Source organism: Panthera tigris, chromosome B2, assembly GCF_018350195.1.
Source record: "Panthera tigris isolate Pti1 chromosome B2, P.tigris_Pti1_mat1.1, whole genome shotgun sequence".
In the NCBI taxonomy this organism is placed as follows: Eukaryota; Metazoa; Chordata; class Mammalia; order Carnivora; family Felidae; genus Panthera; species Panthera tigris.
The window spans coordinates 139,731,522-139,751,883 of record NC_056664.1 but is presented as its reverse complement, the minus strand read 5'-3'; the positions used below and the strand labels follow the sequence as shown (position 1 = coordinate 139,751,883).

The following is a 20,362-nucleotide window of genomic DNA, read 5'->3' as shown; positions in this document are numbered from 1 at the left end:
CTAATGCATTTGCCTTTTAGACAGTTTAAGCCTATGTTCCTAATAAGGGCCTTGCTTTGTTTTGAGTCAGCCACGGAAAGGAGTGTATGGGCTGGGCCGTCTCCCAAACGGTAATGACAGTGAGCCAGACCCAACTTTCTCCCAGTCCCCGTGTAACTGTAGCTCCTGCAAGGAGATCCTTGGGGCAGATCTTTCTGGAACTGTTCGCGCGCTGCCTGCCACCTCTGTGGAGAAGTTTTGGCTCAGCATCGACAGGCACCCCGAGATTTGGAATCCATTCTAGGGGAGGGAACCGGTTGTGTCTTATCACCCACATCGGTAGCATCTTTCGGAGGACGCACCCCCCCCCCCCGCCCCCATCGATGTGTATTTATTTTTCCTTCCAAATGGTGCGTTATGATTCCATTTTATTTCCCGGGCGTGCTTTCCACCCTTTCCAGGTGCAGGTCGGTCCAGTGAGTGGTAGGTTAAGCAAGGCGTGTGGGTGGAGACTGGGACGTTGCCTCTGCTCACAGCTGAGCCAGGGACGTGGCCCCGCACCAAGCCGATAGCAAACTGGGCTCGGGATCCGATGTGATGCTCCCAGTCGGGTTTGGTTCCAGCATGCTGGTACATGCTAGCCTACACAGTCTTTTGCATTGCATAACTTCTCGTGCCCCTGGCTGAGAAAAGCTAAACTGCAGATAATGTATTCAGCATAAATTATTGCTAACCTTAGCTGGAATAGCACAGGCTTTTGGTCCTCTTCAGATGTGGAGCCAATGGGGAATTGTCTGGCTGCAACGTTTCCCTCCGCATCTTACGGTTCCATCAAATTCCAAATCTTGGGGACATCTGGTATTCCTCAAAGACATTAAATCTATAGAACTGGGGCCTGAATCATAAGCTAGGAAGTGTAATTCACAGTTTGTTTTGTGAGTGTGAGCTATCAGTAACATTTTAAACGTCTAATTACATTTTTCATTTAATAATTCATTCTTGTATAATTCGCGACGTAAGCTATGCAACACGCTTATGTTACAAGACGCAGACGTTTTCCTTGAGTGTTTTTACACCGACGTCTATGAGACGGAGCAAAACACCAAATGCATATTGTTACAAATTTAACGTTCTGGCGACACAAGTCTTGTTATTTGGTCTGGCCCACCCGCTAGGCGACGTTGGTCAGGTGTATTCCGAGTGGTAATAAAATCTCCCACCTGCCCAAACTATATATTCTTCACCAGGCTGTTTCGGAGAAATCTTCCCACCTTATTTGCTTTTAAGTTCCCTATGGATAGATTTTTACCCCCAAAGTATGGTTGCTCAAGTCAGCAAGCAACCTTATCAGGGGATTTTGCACCAACCAGTTGAAATGTGTGTGTTTTGTCCTACAAAAACCAAGGCTCCCATGGCTCCACATTATACTCGGTGAGAACAGACGCCAGAAGGCAAGTATTGCCCACCAGTCATACCGTGGAGTTGGCGAATGTTGATCATGATCATGTGGAAAAAAATTATCTAGTTTTTAAATTGAAAATGTAATACTCCAAAGCGATAAAAAATAATTCAAGCAGTGCAAAAGGGTATACAGCGAAAATAGATTCCCTTCCCACCAGATCCCAATCTCTAATTGTGTTTCCCATGGGCAACCACTCTTCCCACGTTCTTACGAATCTTTTCTGAAATAGTCTGTGCATCGACAAGGTTTATACGTATGCCTCTCCTTATTTTAACAATACCCAAAGGGTGTCCTACCTGTAGTAGTTAGCATCTTATTCATTCCACTTACCGGTTTATCTTGGTGAGGTTCCAAATCATCCGTACGATTATTTTCATGGCTGCATAGTAATCTACTCTTAGGAAGCACCATACTTTATTTTAACCCATCCCTACGGCTGGACATTTGGCCAGTATTAAAAATAGCGGATACAGGTGTGGATATCGATCTAGAGCATAAATGACTTGAAGCAGATTTGTATTATCAGAAGGGATCTACACTTTACTTTTCAGAGACATTGAAAAATTGTCTCCCCCAAAAGATCACACGGTGTGAGATTGTAAGAAAAGTAGACTCTTGTCACTGGAGGAGGATACGTGCAGAAACTCGTGCGTCCCCAGGTCTCAGAATAACAACAGCTGAGTGAGGAGGCTGGGGTGAGCAGGGCTCACTCATTGGTTGCCTGGCTCTACCCCTCATGTCGGTCTTGTGGCACATGTGATTTAAAGTCCTATAAAATGCTTCCCACATATTGTCTTCTCAAATCCTCAAGGCACACCTATGAAGCAGATATTATTATCTCATTATAAATCACTACACGACACTGATATTGGGGATCAATCAAAAAGAAAAGAAAATGTGATTGTTCAACGTGTGCTTGCCAAGAGTGTCTTTGTAATTGAAATAGTGCACGCTGCTTACAAAGACTATTCTAGGACCTCTGTGAAGCGTAAGTAAATTCCATCATTATGTGTCTCTGTCATACTCGAAATGAAAGGATTAAAAGAGGCACACTTGTCTTTTAGTGCTATTTGAGGATGTGATAGACACAAGAGTGTTTAAGTTGAAGCCACTTAGGTTACAGTTCGGGCTCAATACAAATTTGTGACCTATTCAATTTCCCTTTATTTAAAGATAGCAGAGCGTATTCGAACAAGAAGAACAAAATGCACGATTAATTCCAAAGTCTGTAAGAAAAGACTCTATCCAGCGGGGCTTCCTATTTACTTATTTGGTGAGTTATTAGGAACAATTCATATCAAATTAGAATAACTGAATATCGAAAAGTCTAAAATGCACTGCGTAACAACGAATGTATGAAAACTCCTGCCGTGCGTGGATGTGTACTGTGTATCATGAGGATGAGAGGTCAGGAAATGCTTAATGGAAATATCGTGTAACCTTTGAAATCCTCCCGGGGACCCCCAAAATCACACAACGCCTTCATTGCCACAAAAGGCACCTATTAATTTGCTTGCTTATTATCTGAGACACGTAAGTCACGGGCCTTGTGTACTCGTTCCTGCTTTATCTCTATGTGGGTTCTCATCCTGGACCACAGGCATGTGGATTGCTTACCCCACGCACCCTGGCTGGTCCATGAATGTCTGGCTGCCGTTGTAGAGTTGACACTGTATTATTTCCTGGTCGGGGGGGATGCATTTGAGAACCAGAACATGTGGATTTGAATCTTGGCCAGTCACTATCTGTGTCTCTGGGCTTCAGTTGCCTCTTCTGTAAAATGGGATCTTGGCATAAACAATCTCACAGGGTTTTGGCAAATGTTAAATGAATTCATTATGTAGAGCTCTCAGAGCTCAGGCCCATCACTTAAAACAGGTTGTTTAAAAAGCCAGCTGTTGTTATTATTTTATGCCATCCCTTTTATGTTCAAAGCACTGTACTCAGTACTGTGAGGTAAACAAAAATTTAAGAATGGGAACATCCTTGTCATCTGTTTGCTCATTATGTAATGATGAGAACAAACCACGCGTTATGAGGGAATAAGGAAAGGACTTAACCTAAATAATAAAAGACTTGAAGTTTTCACCATGGGGAAAAGGGCATCCAAATAGAAGCTAAGTGCCTGGGCGCATGTAACTCACACATTTAGCTAGTCATTACTGGCTACCTGTGATTATGTGCTAGGTAACGCAATAAGTACAGTGATACTTGTTAAAAAAAAAAAAAAGTAGGTCCCTGCCTACATGGGGCTTATCATTGAGACGACCAAACTGAGTGATGTGTTTGTGCCTCCGTCAAGAAAGGAGGTCCAAGAGGAAGAGGTGCATGCCATACTTGGCTTTGTGCGTTATTGTATATGGCTGTGATATAATGGTTGATTTATAAAAAGTGAAATAAGGATCACAATTTGTCATAGAGCAAGCCGATAGCAGTGGAGCCGGTTAATTGTCAGGAATCATTTCAAGTGAAATGGAAGAGACTGAAATTGTCATGTATTTTTTAAAACGGAAAAGAATATTGAAAACAATCTTAACCTAGACTAATTTTAGTTTTTATTTATTTATTTTTATTTTTTTATTTTTTTATTATTTTTTATTTTTTTCAATATATGAAATTTATTGTCACATTGGTTTCCATACAACACCCAGGGCTCATCCCAACAGGTGCCCTCCTCCATACCCATCCCCCACCCTCCCCTCCCTCCCACCCCCCCATCAGCCCTCAGTTTGTTCTCAGTTTTTAAGAGTCTCTTATGCTTTGGTTCTCTCCAACCTAGACTAATTTTATATGTCAATAGCTCAAATCACATTTGGAATGATTTCTTTTAGGGTGTGCTTGTGGTTTTCTTCCGCTTACATCATTCGTTCAACAAACACTACGGAGTCTCTCCTGTCACAGGTAGAACAGGTAACAGGAAACAGCATTGACGTAGATAGCATCTTTGTTCTTTTTTAATTTTTATTTGTTTATATTTATTTTTTTATTTATTTTTTGAGAGACAGGGACAGAGCATGAGCTGGGGGGGGGGGTGGGGGACAGAGAGAGAGGGGGAGTCACAGATTCCGAAGCAGTCTCAGGCTCCGAGCTGCCAGCACAGAGCCCGACGTGGGGCTCGAACTCATGAACCACGGGATCATGACCTGAGCTGAAGTCGGATGCTTCACCGACTGAGCCACCCAGGCGCCCCGATAGAATCTTTGTTCTTACCGGGTTTATGTGTTACTGAACCAAGTTAATATAACACTAAATAATGAAATAAATAAAGAAACCACCACACACAGTGTGCTCAGAGCTTAGGTATTCTACCTAAATGAACCAGTTGGATTCTCAAAGGTAAGTGTGGAGATGATGGGATAACCAGTGCATGGTGTAAACAGTAGGAAAGATCTGCGGCTCACGGGGGCAGTGGGTATGATGACGGTTAAGATGAAGGGTCAGCTCTAACCAGCGGTTTGTACGGGAGTAGGTACAGCACCATGGTCAAGGTGAGGAAGGGAGGCTTTCTTCCCCTCCAGATTGTGCCATCCACTTTGGAGTATAGAATGGCGAGAGAGAGTGAGAGAGAGAGAGAGAGAGAGGGAGAGAGAGAGAGAGAAATGAAAACTGAGGCCATCGTGGTGGGTGTGCTGGCTGGTTGTGTGGTTGTTCAATTATTGCTCTCAGCTCCAGACCCACCCTTTGTGCTTTGCTTGTAAGTGGAGTATAGAATGGGCACGAGGAAGGACCATCAGGCTTTGCTGTCGGCTTCCCAATTTGCTGCTGCTCCTTTGACTTTCCCACCCAAAGGCATTTGAGTCCAGGACCAACATTCTAGCCCACAGAGCATTTCTAAGGGTGGCTGCAGCTTCTTGCCGCCTTGAGAAGAACTAGAAGTCAAGTTAGTCTGAGATATTTGCTCCGGGGAGGAACTGTTAGTCCTAGAAGGACTCAGAACTGGCTGGAGTCAACCATTTGCCCTCGATTCAGGGCCACGTGTGGGCTGCTGGAATGTGAGCAGTCTCCACGCCTGCCTGTCTTGTGGTTAGGGAATGGGAAGTGTTTTCATATTTCGGATTTTATTTTAATTGTGGCTCAGCGACAGAAGGCCCGGGAGGGCTTTTGACCACCATGGGTAGAGATCGAGGAGCACAAAGCCAGAAGGAAACCCTTTTGTGAAACACTGGAAAACTATTCCCCAGCGGGATCCAACGGCAGAGTGATCTGGAAGAAACTTATTTAGAGTTCTTTCCGATTATCCGCTTTTCTAGGCAGGGAAACGTTTGTCTTCTTGTTCAGTGAGTGCCCACCCAATGAATATATCATTAACTAAGAAGCCCAATGCACATCGAATGATGCTGACGTTTTATGTCTAGAGCTAATGGCAATCTTAATATGACAACCCTCTGTGGCATCCAGGGGTACCCCGCACAGCAGCACCCTCAAGATTTCGCAAACAAGCAGCAGAGGTCTCTGAAAATTTGCCGTTATAATCAAGAGTTTATGGTTGCTTGCATTTGAAACAAAAATGTTTTCGGGCTGCGGGGATTAGCTTGGGCGTGCCAGTGACCTATTTTGTAACGCCGAGCTTACATCCAAGACCCTCCCAGGAATCGTGAGTCATGTGAGTGGAGCAGGAGACTAAAAACATGAAACAATTCCAGAAACAATTTCAAGTTTCAGATAAATTATAACGTAATTTGGTGTGTCTTTGAAGATGAAAGTTGTCGAAGGTTTTTATTGTGGCCCGTTGCGCTTTTTAAAGTCGTTAGAAACAAAGCAAAGATTCTAGCTTTTTTTGGCTGATAATAATAGACCGCTCATAAAAGTGCCGGCAGAGAGGGGGTCAGCAGGTGCAGAGGTGCAGGCAGATAGAGGTGTGGAGTCCGGGCAATGGCAGGACTTCTTGGGCTGGGAGTTCTTGTTCCTCCTAACCCGATGGGGCTGTATTTGTGTTCATTCCAAGAATTTCTGAGAAGTAAAGATCCAACGGTCACAACGCATGAAGCCCACGTATCTACACAGAGTGAGTAAATAAAGATGCCTAAACTGCTCTCAAGTAAATCCTGAGGGATATTTTGGCTCAGTACTTTTTTTTTTGAGTAAATGGGAGAGATAATAAAGTGATTTCCAGGAGAGACACACAGAGAAATTTCCAAGGGAGGGCGGGGGATGAGGCCAGGAGTCCCGGACTTCTCCACCTCAGGTCTGGGAGAGATGGCCCTAGTTCTTAGAGCAAGTCTTCTGTTGAAATGCCTGTCTCTAAGGCATGTATTTGTTCTTCTGGGTTAGACGCATAGGGGAATAAAATCACCCGAATGCAAAGCTCATATTTGCTCAAATAAGATTTTTTTTTTGCCACAAGGTAACTGAGCCGTGCGGTACCAAGAGACAGCAGGTGGAGACGAAACTTGCCATGTAGCTCATTGTACTAAGCTGCGGAGGAACCCTGCACGCACAACACGCACCTCATTGGCTCCTGGGCCCCAGGTCACCTGTGCGCACCGTCCCGGGAGTGTGTACCACGCTCTTCCCCTGCGTGTGCATGTTTTGGTGATCAGATTATTTAATACAATGATCTGGTTATAAAAGTTCAAGTAGTGAGCATAAAGGGAGGGTCTTAGGTATCGAGGGGAAACTGAAAATAACAAAATGCTTTAAAAGATACGAGAAGGGGAGAGGAGGTAGGAGGGCCAAAGGAGTCCTCATTAGAGACAGTGCTGGAGGGAGAAAGAGAGAGAAAGGAAAGCTGAGGCCATCGTGGTGGGTGTGCTGGCTGGTTGCGTGGTTGTTAAACTATTGCTCTCAGCTCCAGACCCACCCTTTGTGCTTTGCTTGTAGAGCAAACTACGTTTTCACTTTGCCCTTTGGTGACTGCTCCTCGTTAGGCCCACACCAATCGAAGGTGCTAGAGAAAGATTTAAAGTCGGAAGAACGGCAGTTGGTTCCGGTCTCCGGTCATCTTGCTGTCCTGGCACCTGGCCCGTTTTACCAGTTCAGAGGTACCAGTTCCTCCTGATCAGAGAGCTGAGTTCCAGCTCTGGGGAGGAGGGGGCCCCTTCTCTAAGTTCCCGAGGCATCACCACCAGCCAGGCATCCCTCCTTCCTCTAGGACGAACAACCATCTGGTCTCCCTGGGACTCTCTTGGTTTTAGCATGAAAAATCGGTGTCCCAGAGCAACTGGGATGGTTGGTCACCCTACTTCTCTTCAGAGGTCTGGTCCCACCAAGTGATGCTCCCACTTCATTTCTTTTTCCATCTCAGAAGATGCTTCCAGAAGTTGCCTGAGACTTCCCCCTTTGGCTTTTTAGTCATCCATCACCTGCTTCACCAATCCCTTGTATTAAATTCTCACTCTTAAAATAACTTGTGTGGTAGTTATCAGCTACTTTAAAGGTGTTTTAGAAGCACCTTCAGGGGACCGAAGATCATGGCTTAATGCCAAACCACAAATACAAATACAACAAACTAGCACTTTGTGTCACAAAAAGAGGGAACGGGCCCAAACCCAAAAGCTGGATTTCTAATTTAAGTCAGCGTAGAAGTAAGAAGTACAGAACGTCGAGCCATGGCTATCCACCGTGGGTGTCGCAACATTTCGTCTTAAAAATTAGGATGGCCTTCTTCCAGCCCTTCCTCGTAATTCAGAAGCCAGACTAGCTCACCTACGTCCTTCCACTAAACGAAATTTATGCAATTTGTCAAGGAAATGTGTCAAATAATGCGTTATTTTAAAACATGTATTAAGAATCCAAGATGTTTACAACTCTGGTAGCATTTTAATTGTGCTATCGCTTCTCTTTCTTCTTTGTCTGCTTTGTCTGGTGCATCACTGAGGAGACATAAAGGGTCTGAGTGCCTGGCCCAGTCCTATTATCCCATAACCCTGTATCATTTGGGGGGTTCCCAAGAAGAAGACCCTGAGGCCAGAATTCAAGTGCAAGTAGTTTAATTGAAAGGTGAAGGAAATGCTGGAAAGGAGGCAGGGAAGAGAAGCCAGCTGACGAAGGTGTCTGGAGACAATTACAACTGTGGGCCACAGGCACATAGACCCCTTGGGGAAACGCAAGGAGCCCGTGTAAGACACGCTCTGAGTTATCCCACCTGAGGGGTAAGGGAGCTGGAGCCTTTACACCCCAACTGCTGTTGGACGTTGGTCAGAGCTGCTCCGGGGAGGCATTAATTCCCCAGCATCCCTAGTCCTCTGTGTGGGCAGGCAGAGAAAACTCTAGAGGCCAGACAGACCCGCGTCCAAAGGAATACAGTCGTGGGGCTTGTTGCGGGAAGTCTGGCCCACATGCAACCAAGGGATGAGCGTGAGGGCCTATGGTTGAGGCTCTTGGCAGCGTCTGCTGTCGTTAGTATTTTTATTGCATGAAATCCCATAACGTGAAGAGATTTAGGAGCACATGTTCATTGTTATAGGAGAAATCCTGTAATTTGATTTGTCAACCCACAATCAATTCCTAGGGCTTGGGAACCTCTAATTCTTGTGTTGAGGGGCTCATTTCTAGCAGATGCTAGATCCCTCGGGGGCATATTTAGAATCAGGGGCAGTGTTGCATGTGGGATCTTGGCTTTCCCAAATTTATCTGGCGAAATTTCCAAATGCTAAATGATGGAAGATTTTAAAGGGGTGCAAGAGTTCTAAGAAATTTTAAACAATAGGGCAACTCCTTTCCTTTGTTCAGATGGGAAGATCGAGGAGAGAGAGAGGGGAGTGGAGACAATGGAGAAATCGGACACGGGAGAGGACCAAGGGTGGCAACCCGGATAAAAATAGAGTGGGCAGAGTGGAGCGGATACGAAGGTGGCCTAGGAATCAAGAAAGACAAGTAAAGGGGGAAGACGGATGACTCGTGTTTTCACTAAATATTAAATCATAACTGGTTCACACAAATGAAAGAGACGCCAAGCCTACCTTCTGTCTTTCGGGAAGGTGTGGTAAATTTTGCATGCTAATTTACAGTCAGGAACAGGTGCCAGTGGGCATGAGGACAGCAGTCCCTGAAATCCGTGGATCGTCGTCTGTTGCACCCAAATTCCCATGCCAGGTTTTGTGGTCTCAGGCCACACGACGTAAAATATATTTTGGTGGAATCTCTGAAGTTGTAGTGTCAGTTTGCATAGGTCTCCAAAGCAGTACCCACGCCACCTTGCTTCTCCCCTCGGGGTGTCGTAAGAATACAACTTTCAGTAAGATCCAGCTGTTGTCTGCTTGCAGCCTGAATTCAAATGGCGTGGGGAACCCTTTCAGTCCCGTGTCCCTGCTTGTGCTCCAGAAACGTAACAAGGAGAGAACCAGGCTGCTAGTGTTTTCTCCGGAGAGGATTTGGAACCATCAGTAGTTGATGGCGTTTGTTATGGTTTTTCATACCCTCCCAATCAGATAAAAGTATCACATCGTCTGTCCTCTTTGCCAAACCTGGGAGAAACTATTCGGGGGGAACGTCTTGATGGGGACATTTACTACTGAGCAGTAATGGTAGCCATGAACTTTTCATAACGGAGTGAAAAAAAAAATCCGTTCCTTTCTTACTTGCAGACATCACCTAGGCGGTGCGATTTGACTTGTTTGTTTTTATTTATTACCTAGAGGTTCCCTGTGACAAATGCCGGGCCTTCAGGTTTAAGCAGACTTGATTTAACAACATCTCCAGATAAAATTCAAAACAGCTATAGAAGAAAATGAATTGACTTTACAGCCTGCTAGGATGTCGACAATGGCTCAGGACGTACACAACTCAGAAAAAGAAAAGGGGGGGGGGACTGCGGAAGGAATCCCCTTTTCAGAGACTGAGCACGTTGGTTTGGAGTAGGTTATAAGTAAAATGGAATGACGTCCACGTTAAGCTTCCATCGGTGATGATCAGGCGCTGGAATGTTCGCGCCTGGGCTCATCTGAGCATTACTAATTCAGGACAGTTCTGTTTGTATGGAATTATTTGCATTTATGTTTTGCCCGAGTTAAGAAAGGGTACCCTCAGGTCTTGCTCAGAGCGTGGGGGATTAAACACGCAGCTCTCATTAACAAGCCTGCGAAATGTGCAAGCCTGCTCCACTCCCTAAACGCTTTGCAGGAAGTGTTCTTTCTGCCAGCGTGCGGTCTACAGCAGCACCTTCCAGATTGGAAAGCTTAGCAGAGTGGTATAGCACTGAGGAACAAGCCACCATACGGGAGGTCTGTCACCCAAAAGGTGGCTTGGGAGCCAGACGTTTTCGTGGGACCAAGCCAAACAAGGAAGTTCGGGCAGGTGAGAGCTGGCCAGCGCCGTGCCTAAGTTCACCAGTTGGACTTTGCTCGAAGGGACCCTCTCACGGCTGACAGAGGGCCTCGGAACTCTTGGGTCCCCTTCGTGTGAACGCGCGGCAGCTGTGGTGTGTCAGGAAGGAGTCCCCTTTGCCACAGAGACGATGCCACAGTTCAAAGCGTGGCCTTGAACGTCAGACAGATTTGGGTCCCCTGCTCCCCAGCTGATTGACCTCGGGGATGCTGTTCCGCCCTTTGAAGCTTTGGTTTCTCCCACTGCAAGATGGGTATAAAAACATGACAACTTGCCTCATGGCTTGTGGTGAAGCATCTTAACATAAGAAATGCCTAGCGCACAGTAACCACTCAAGAAATTTTGGCTTTTTTTTTTTTTTTCCTCAAACTCTCGGAGCCCAGGGATCAGTCCATGTGGGAAGCAATTTCCTCAGCACTTGCAGTTGCTATAAATCAATGGGCAGATTGCCTGGATTTGGGGTGGAAGGCAACTTAATTCCAGTGTCTCTACTGTTTGCTTTGTTTTGCTCTGAATTCAGGCCGTAAAAGGTAAGTTGGCATCAGCAGTCAGCTGTTGCCACCTACATCTGAATGCCAATGTCCTCTCATCTATTGACACAAGAAGAGAGGAAATAAGGTAATGTCCCCGGAATTTTCTTTACACTAAACGTGTAATTAGCCACTTACCCATGATGAGTGAAATTTAATTTCAGCTAAGTGAAAAGGAATGCCGATTAGATTTATTTTATTATCTGTTTACTTTCTGGGAAGAGGGCAGCTGGATAAAATATCTTCTTGACTCTACTTTTAATGTCCTGCAGTGTTGACCACTGAAACGTGCAGAAACTTGAAGCCACTGCACGCATAAATGCAAATATTCATTTTATTGGCATTTTCCTTCTTTTTATTAGTTGGAGTGGAGGTGAGCATGACCCCCTAGCTTCTGTCTGCCCGAATGCAGAGGCGAGAGGGGCGGGAGGCAAGCCTGGGAGAGAGGCAGAGACAAGTTAGGGCAGGGCCAGCCCTGTACAACACTGCTTGAAGGGGCTTCTCTCCTCTGCTTTCACTGTTTCTCTCTTTCCGGTGACCTTGCCTCCCCTTTGGCAGCCCAGAGCCCCTGCCGGGGCCCCTTTCCTGGACTCCCTTACCCCAGGATTCCTGGCTGTTCCTGAACCATTGTTCTCATAGCCCTATTTCATCAAGACCCCTTTTCCAAAGGCTCTCCGCGAACAGTTGTAAGGAAAGAAAGAGTATACATTTCTGCGAAGGTTTTTATTTTTTTAATTTATTTTTATGCTTATTTAGTTTTTGAGAGAGACAGAGGACGAGTGGCGGAGGGGCAGAGAGAGAGGGAGACACAGAATTGGGAGCAAGCTCCAGGCTCTGAGCTGTCAGCACAGAGCCGGATGCGGGGCTCAAACACACAGACCGTGAGATCATGACCTGAGCCGAAGTCGGATGCTCAACCTACTGAGCCACCTGGCGCCCCTCTGTGAAGGTTTTTGTAAACGATAGTAGCTTCATGGGTTTCCTTGCTGATGTCGTATTTTTGTGGAGTACACACTTTAAGAGATCAGTATTTAAACCTTAGGGAATGAATCAGAAATGTTGGAGTTTCAGGAAGGACTTTCTAATTGCCCTTCCAAAAATTTTTTTAATGTTTACTTATTTGAGAGAGACAGAGAGAGACACAGAGGGAGAGAACATGAGCAGGGGAGGGGCAGAGAGAGGGAGGGAGACAGAGAATCCAAGCAGTCTCTGAGCTGTCAGTGCAAAGCCTGATGTGGATCTTGAACCCACGAACCACGAGATCATGACCTGAGCCGGAGTCAGACGCTCAACCGACTGAGCCACCCAGGCGTCCCTCCTTTCAGATGTAACAAGAAAAACAAACCTGTCCATTTCTACAGTCTTAAGACACTCCTGTTAACCAGTATCAACCCGTTCCTAGAAAAAGAGACCGGAGAACATCCAGAGAGCAAGTCTATGAATTCCACCCCCTCGTTTCAGGGATAATTACGACATTGTTTACCATCGGGGCTCCATAAGCTACACTTGATAGAATATTCTCATTCTATTTTGTTTCAGGCTATGCGTAAATGTGGGGATGACGGATGACTTTTCCCCATTCTTCCTGTCTTTGTGGTTTCCCGGTCATAGAATTTGAATGAAAAGCTTTTGATCGTTGAATTTTTTATTTGTTACTGAAATAACTGTTCCGCTTACATTTAGGCAGCTCTGGGAATGGCCATTGGAAGAGCGCACTTTAAATACTTCCGCTGGCGCCACCATACTTCGGCCATCTGTCTAGGTTTCCAAGTACATGGCCTTCCTCGGGACCTCACTGGGGTGATACTTGGGGGGTGACTGTGGAGCATCTGTGAGCATCTAGGTCTTGACATGACCCCATCAAGATGCTCTGGCCTCTGTTCTCACAATCTTAGCTGTTCACTTTGAACTGGGTGTCTAGGTGCCCTTTTCTTTATAAGTGCTGTCAGCCCAGGTTGGCTTTGCCACAGCCTGACGTGACTTTCTTTGGGTCTGATGATCTACTGGAGAGGAAGGCAATTCTTCCTTTTAAAGCGGGCGGATTTTCAAACTGGGGTGTGCTCTGCAGAACTGCCATGAATCTGCCTATGGCTGTGACTTTGAAAAAAAAAAAGCTACTTTAACCTTGAAGGTCATCGAGGACCGGAAGTGCGTGCTGGGGACGTCACCGGATGTGCCACTTTCCTGGCCCTGGATGGCCACTCTCTCCACTCATCCCCTTTGCTTCTGGACCGTGGAAATCGGGGTCAAGGGGTAAAGGTATAGGATTGGAGGCGAGTGAGTTAAAGTCACGTGGTCAGCGAAAGGTGACTCCTTCCTACAGTGATAACCAGACTATTTACTCGAATGGGCAGCAGAAGCAACATTTGTATCTCCTTTTGAAAGACGGCTTACTGCTGAATTAAAATGATCTCAAACTTTGGGAATGGTGCCGCTGAGCACGTGGAAGAGGCCCAGGAAACACTGTCCCCTCCCCTAAAGATACTGTATTTATTATTTTCTAATGTGCTGTCTCTTCCCAGTGTGGCTACGGTTGAATTTTAAACTTGTCATCGTGTGCAGTTAAATGTGAAGGGGTGAAGTGTCAGAAGCATTCACCTGCTTCCCTCCTCCCCCTGCTCCCTGCTCTCCAGCTTACCTTTTGAAAAGCGGATCATCAATGGCTTATTTATTTAAAGAGGTGTTAGGGCTATTAATAAATATTTTGGTAGCACCGTATACTTTAATAGGGCTGAACAGTAAACAAATCTGTGCCAAAAGAAAAAAAGAACAAAATCTCCTTCGCCCCAGGAGTAGAAAACTTCCTTTTATTGGCCGTTGCCACCTGTTCTGATAGATGCATTTTGACTGCGGCTCATCTCGTCTCTGTTACTTAGACAAGGGACGCACCTGTTGTCTGTCTCTGGGGACGTGACGAGATGCTTCATACCCGGTCTTTGCTAGGACCGAGAGGGAAGGAGAACTTTGAGTGTGGGTCAGAGTTCCTGTCTTAGGAATTTCAATTCCTTCTGATTCAAACACTGAGTAAATGAAGTCGATAGGAGTTTCCCACCTATTGAATATTAGCTCAGGCGAGGTGTTTCAAATAAATGACTTTTCTATCGTTATTATCAAAATCTTTTTAAAGATATACACACTCACTTGCCTTTCATCATAAGGGATAAGGAACGTATCTTTTGAAAATAATTTATTGTAATCACCGTGGCTGTCACCTAGCCTAGTGGCTGTATTTCAGGGTGACAATTCCAGGGACTCTTGTTTGCCATACTCTTTTACCCTGTCTGCTTTCCATAGCCAATTCCTTCTTTCGTTGAGCAAATATTTATTGAGCGCTCACTATATTTGAGGGAGCACAGGTATGAAGCTATGCTCAAGGGCGTCTCTGCCATTAGGAGCTGTGGAGTGTGGCTGGAGAGGTAGACGCATCAAGATCTACGTTCAATTCATCGGTACAAGTGTGCAGACGTGTAATGGAAGGTTTCACACAGAAGGGGCCATCTGGGTTGGGTGTTGAAAGATAAGTAGGTGGTTGAGGCCCAGAGACCCTAGGAAGGAGCATCCCAGGTACTGAACCCAGCACGGGCAAAGGTAGGTGACTGTGAAAGTACATTGCATAGGACATCAGGGTGCCTGAAGGGGTGGGTGTGCAGGAGATTCCCGGAGATGAAAACTGTCCACTGCCCCCAGGGCTCTAATTTGTTTGCTGTCACTTTGCCTGCCTCGATCCTCTTCTCCTTCCTGCCATGACAGACCTTCATCTTTCATTGGCTGTGAAACTCGATACCTAACCTGGTTGTGTTTAAAATGAGAGTAATCAGCTTTCAGGGGAGCGCTTCCTCTATGAACAAAGGGTGAGGGCTCTGATGCATCCATTTCGGCTATTCAGGGACTTCCTGGCTCTCATTTGCATATTGGATGATGAAGGAGGGTAGAGAGGTCACGTTCAGAAAAACAAGGCGTCTTGCTAACTGTTTTTCTAAAGGCCAGAGACATAAACAGTTAAAATGGAACTCACTTGTGATGGAGGATGAATGAATCAGTGTGTGCAAAGCATGTGGTTATCTTTCTATGAAGGGTGAGGTTGGATGCAGGAACACTGTTATTCCAAGAATGATGGATGGTGGCAAATCTCTTTGAGATAAATCGTGTCAGCTCCCACCAACATCCTTCCAACTGTATGAACTCTGCCCTTTGATTCTTGGATAACCCCCTGCTCACTGTAGATGTGAGACCTTGATAGGTATCAAAGCACCAGGGAAAAATAATATCATAAAAATAACCAACATCAATAGAGCAGGGAACAAGAATTACCTCCACTCCGTGGGCAGCAGCCAGCGAGGGACACAAAAAAGAAATGATTGACATCGGCATACAAACATACACCCTGATGAGACCTGGCTATGTAGTTCAACAAGAAAGCTATAGCCCATGACAACAGGAATGGACGTGGGCTTGAAAAGTGAAACACTTTGTGGATACATCCCCCCACCCCCCAGTGCATTGCAGCTGGCCTCTGAGGAGCCATATTGTCAGTTCACTGACCCCATCCCTGCTTCTCAACTCTACAGCTCTGGAGTCAGGTTCAAACAAGGTTGAATGTTGGGCTTCCTGGCGGGGACTATCCTTTCTGTAGGCCTTATAAATGGAGCCTAGGTGCAGGCATGCTTTGCAACATGCCCTCCTCCCTTGGCCCTAATCTTTCCTGGAGCTCTCCTGAAGATCCCAGGTTATATGACATCACTTGCTAAAGGAGTGGTGTTGCCACTTGAGTCGGACCCAAGCACAGGGACACTGTTGAGGGAGAGTGCAGCTCCCAGTTGTCCTGAAGTTTTGTTGAGAAAGCAATCGTTTTATTAATACGTACTATCTACAAAGCACCGTTAGGTACTATTTGAGGTATTAAAAAATAAAAAGACAGGGTTATTTTAGAAGATTTGATAGTCCTGTTGGGGGAGAAAATACATAAATACAAAGATTGACATATCATCTCATGTACTCTGGTTGAATGGAGATTGGGTTTATCTGACAAAGCTTGCTAGACAGGCACGTTCTTATCTAATGCGGGAGGAAGCAGAACAGGCTTCATGGGCATGGGACCTATGGAGTCACACGTGGCCATACTTAGAAGGGCCCCCGTGCTTGGTTTACTGCTCTGCTGTTGCATGTTAGATTCTTAATCATTTTTGAACAAGGGGATCCACAGTTTAGTTTTGCCATGGGCCCCGCAAATTACGCAGTTGGTTGGGGGAAGGGGGATATTTGTGACATGGCTGCCTCAGTCACCAAAGTGATATCTTGCAGAGGAACAGCTAATAGATTGGCTTGGTTGAGCTGAAAAGCCCACGTGTAAGAAGCGTGGAAAGGGAAGGCTTTGATGGGGGAAGGCGAGATACTTGATGGTAGTATGGGATTTCAGGAAGGAGTTGCCAACCATGGCCAACACTTTCTTTTTTATGCATTTGCACATAACTTGTATTAGCATATGCTGTCCTGAGGGGTGGAAAGGGTTAGAAAAGGCTTAGGTTCGCTGTTTCCCATCTGTCCCCATCAAGGATGTCGTGTGGACTGTTACATCCTTGCTTGTACCTCGGTGTTGGGAACCAGGCTCTGTGGGGCTTTCCCCGAAGGAAGTTCATGCCAAATATCTTGGAAACCCCTTTGCTTACCCTCACCACTTTTCTACCAGGAGGACTTAGGTAGATCAAAATTCATTCCATTTAATTTATGAGGTGTGAGGATCAAATAACCCATAAAAATTTTTAATTGTGTTTTAAGATGTCTAATTGAGATTGAAATTCATCTGGTTAAATTCCAAATAAACTGACTCCCTTAAAGTCTCCCCGGAGTCACTCTCAGGTTCGCTTGTGATCATGGTTAATGTTCTGAGGCTGGGTCAGGAGAGGCAATGAAAGGGGCTTCCCTAAACCCCAAGCCCATGTGATGATTTGAAATGAAGTGAAGGGATGAACTAATTCATTTCTCCGAGCCACTTTTTTGGGGAGCTGTGTGCTTGGAGAACTGCACTTGGCATTGAAGATCACGCAATGTGAGCTGAAGACCAAATCTCTGATGATGCTGTGTGTCCTTGGGCAAGCTCCTTGGTTACCAACTCATTTCTACTTTCTTCCTCTAGCGTACTGAGACGTTATGAGGTTCAGCTGTGACTTGCATGGCATTCTTGGAAAGCAATTCATTATATAAACATGAGGTATTTTCATTAGCTATGTCAGATCTTTGAGAGGATTTCATACAGCCATGCTAGCTTCTCAAAACATGTAAATGTTAATGGAGTCAGATTCCCTAGCCAAAAAATAAAAATAAAAATAAATTCCATGACCTTCATTCTCTCTGTACATTTCCTTCTCTTCCTCTTGGTCACTTTTCTCATATCAACTCATGTGACATCTTGGGGATCTCAAAGTTAGTCCTAAGTGGTGGTTGTTCATGGGTATCGTGCAGCATTTTATAAAGGGAGAGCAAGTCTTAGCAACAGGAAGAATTGAAACTGGACAGAATAGGTAGTTCCATGGCGTCAGGTCCACTCTGGTCACTATTAAATCTGTCCCCTGTCTGTGGGAAATTACCTGGTGGCATAAGAGGATTTTTGTAAGTAGCAAGAAAGTGTAAATGGGTAGAACTCTTAAATTAACCAGGTTGTTTTCTGATCACACTTTATAATCAGATATAATTAAACCCACAGCAAAGGCCTAGAAGAGTTCGTAGAACTTCTTATGTCCTTAGGGGTTGGGTTCACGTCGTAGAAACTTCTCATGTCCTTAGGGGTTGGGTTATAGAGGCTTCACCTTTTTTGTCAGGTGGGTCATCGACTCAGGAGGTATCCAAGTGGTGGAACTAATAATATTTTTGAGACCTACTTGGTGAAGTGGGCATCTCTAAAGAAAGTGTTATATGCTTGTTAGAAGCCTAGTAAGAAACTTGTCTTTCCTTCAAGGCCAATTACTGGCACCAAGAGAGATATTTGTTGAGGATTTAGGAGAAATGACCACAAATTACAAAAAACATAGCATCGATTATAATATGCATTATATCAGTAGAAAAAAGGTAATGGGCCTGAAGAAAAAGATGTAAATTGTGAGGAAATAGAAATAGTGACCTTGTGAAAGAGGGATTCACTGTGGTGCTTTGCTGGGCATCCCCTTCACCTTGTAGGAAGGCAGCAGCGGCCTGGAAATCTTGACTCCAGGTGGGTAGGGTTGTGGCCATCCTGCTGTACTTCATGGCAAAGTGGCCCTTGTAAGAATAACTCCCAAACCAAAATGTTTTCTCAACCGAGTTCACATCGTTGCTTCTCTGGGTAACGTTGTGGTTACCACTCCAATGGTGCAAGGATCTGTGGGCTTCTCTTCAAGACTGAGTAGAGACCACCTTTTCTTCTTTCTCCTCTTTTGGCAGCTTCCCATCTTCACCTGGACAATGGCAGTGTGGGGCTCATGATGGTTTGTGCCTCTGCTCATCTGTGTAGTATTAGTTTCCCTTATCTGACTGTAAGCTCTGTGACTGTAGGAACTATGTTTGTTGTGTTACCAGCTTAGTCACCCAGAAACGCAGGCTGGTTGTGGATGTTGTCATCTGTTACTCTCAGTGTTTCCATGTGGGAATTCTTTCTTGGCATTCCTTGGGAAATGTACATGTTTTTCTGAATGGTGAATCTCGAGAAAAATCAGTTACAAAATTGGGAAAATTGGGCAACAGACCTACTTTTGTAAGAACAAACACTTAACAGAGACTGTCACGGGTTCTAAGGCATCCCCTGAAGTCAAGTAGAAAGCAAGAGCCGAAAATATCGATACATGGATACAAATATAAAGGTCAACATTTGTAGGAATGAGGATGGGAACACATAGGAGAATATTGGCCACAATCTAATCAGTCATCCTTGGTTAGCTGCTGCCATGTTTTAAGTATGTTCTTGTGGCTCTGTCTGCTTCAAATGGTGAGTCTTTATTGAAAATAAAATAAATACGAATGTCTATATGGAGAGTATGTTTTTCACAAATCCTATAAGTGGTGCTCCAAGAATAACATGTTTTAGAAGCAAAATAAACCCTTCAATAGGCTATTCAGGCACATGATTCTTTTAGTACTTGCTACGAGATCTAAATGTTACATTTATTTGAACACGACCCAATAGTGTTTACTGACATTTTCCAGTGTTTGAATATCCTCTATAGGCTATAGCTCTTTGAAGATACTACTAAATGTGATATTTCTTACGTATTAAAACTTTGAAAGCTATCCATAATAATGAGTAAAAATTATGACGAATGTTGGCAGTATTAAAAATAACTTCTAATTCCCAGGAATTCAAAATTCCTATTCCCAAATCCTAAAGATTAATATCTGTCGTGATTTTAGAAACACAAAGCTGCATAACAAACCACCCCACAAACCAGCCCCTTAAAACAACACCGATTAATTTATCATAGTTCTCTGGGCTGACTGAGCTCAGCCGGGTGGTACTTCTATATCTCATGTTGTTGGCGGGATCTGCAGTCATTTGGGGCTGTTTTGGCTGGGATGACTCATTTGCAAGGTTGGCAGTTGATGATGGCTGCCAGCTGGGGTCTTAGCTGTGCCTTTTGGTCCTATTCTCATGGTTCCCTTCTAGGTATCCTTTTCATGTGGCTTTAGCTTTCAATGTGGAGACTGGGTTCTGAGAGGGGGTGACCCAAGGGTAAGCTTTCTAAGAAGAGAAGAGAAGCTGCAGATTCCTTTAAAACCTGGGCCTGGTGGCCCCAGGGTGTCACTTATGCTGCTTTCTGTTAGTTAAAGCAATCACAGAGCTATGCCACTTTTAAGGGAGTAAAATTAAGCCCTATTTGCTGGTATGAGGAATGGCGCATGTGCTCAAGGAGGAGAGGAATTCTGGGGCCATCTTTGGAGACTGCCAACCATAGTCTGTCCACTGATTACAAACATTTGTGTCACTCTTACTTCCCAAGGTCTCCCAAAGACTTGTCTCTGCTCTCTTTATGTCCACAGAGACTGCATTATCCTGGATGTTTTCTTCACTCGTATGCTGATATTGTAGCAAATGGGGCTCCAGGGTGGCCAGACTTCTGGGTCCTTGGTTCTTCCTCTCAGCTGGCCCCTCAGTTGTCTCCAT

At 45.0% G+C, this 20,362-nt stretch overlaps 1 long non-coding RNA gene across 8 annotated transcripts in view; it reads left to right on the top strand.

The window, feature by feature from the left end:
• Nucleotides 1-20,362, top strand: part of LOC122238790 — a 111,915-nt gene that overhangs the window by 64,755 nt on the left and 26,798 nt on the right. For 3 of the 8 annotated variants that reach the window (XR_006217971.1, XR_006217970.1, XR_006217966.1), the window contains exon 5: nt 2,615-2,714. The exons of 2 other annotated variants lie outside the window; for them this stretch is intronic. This is a non-coding gene — a long non-coding RNA (uncharacterized LOC122238790). Of the gene's footprint in view, nt 1-2,614; nt 2,715-6,386; nt 6,447-6,785; nt 6,936-7,261; nt 7,519-7,685; nt 8,120-20,362 lie in introns of those variants that run through there. 3 more of the 8 variants (XR_006217964.1, XR_006217967.1, XR_006217965.1) reach the window with 2 other exon arrangements.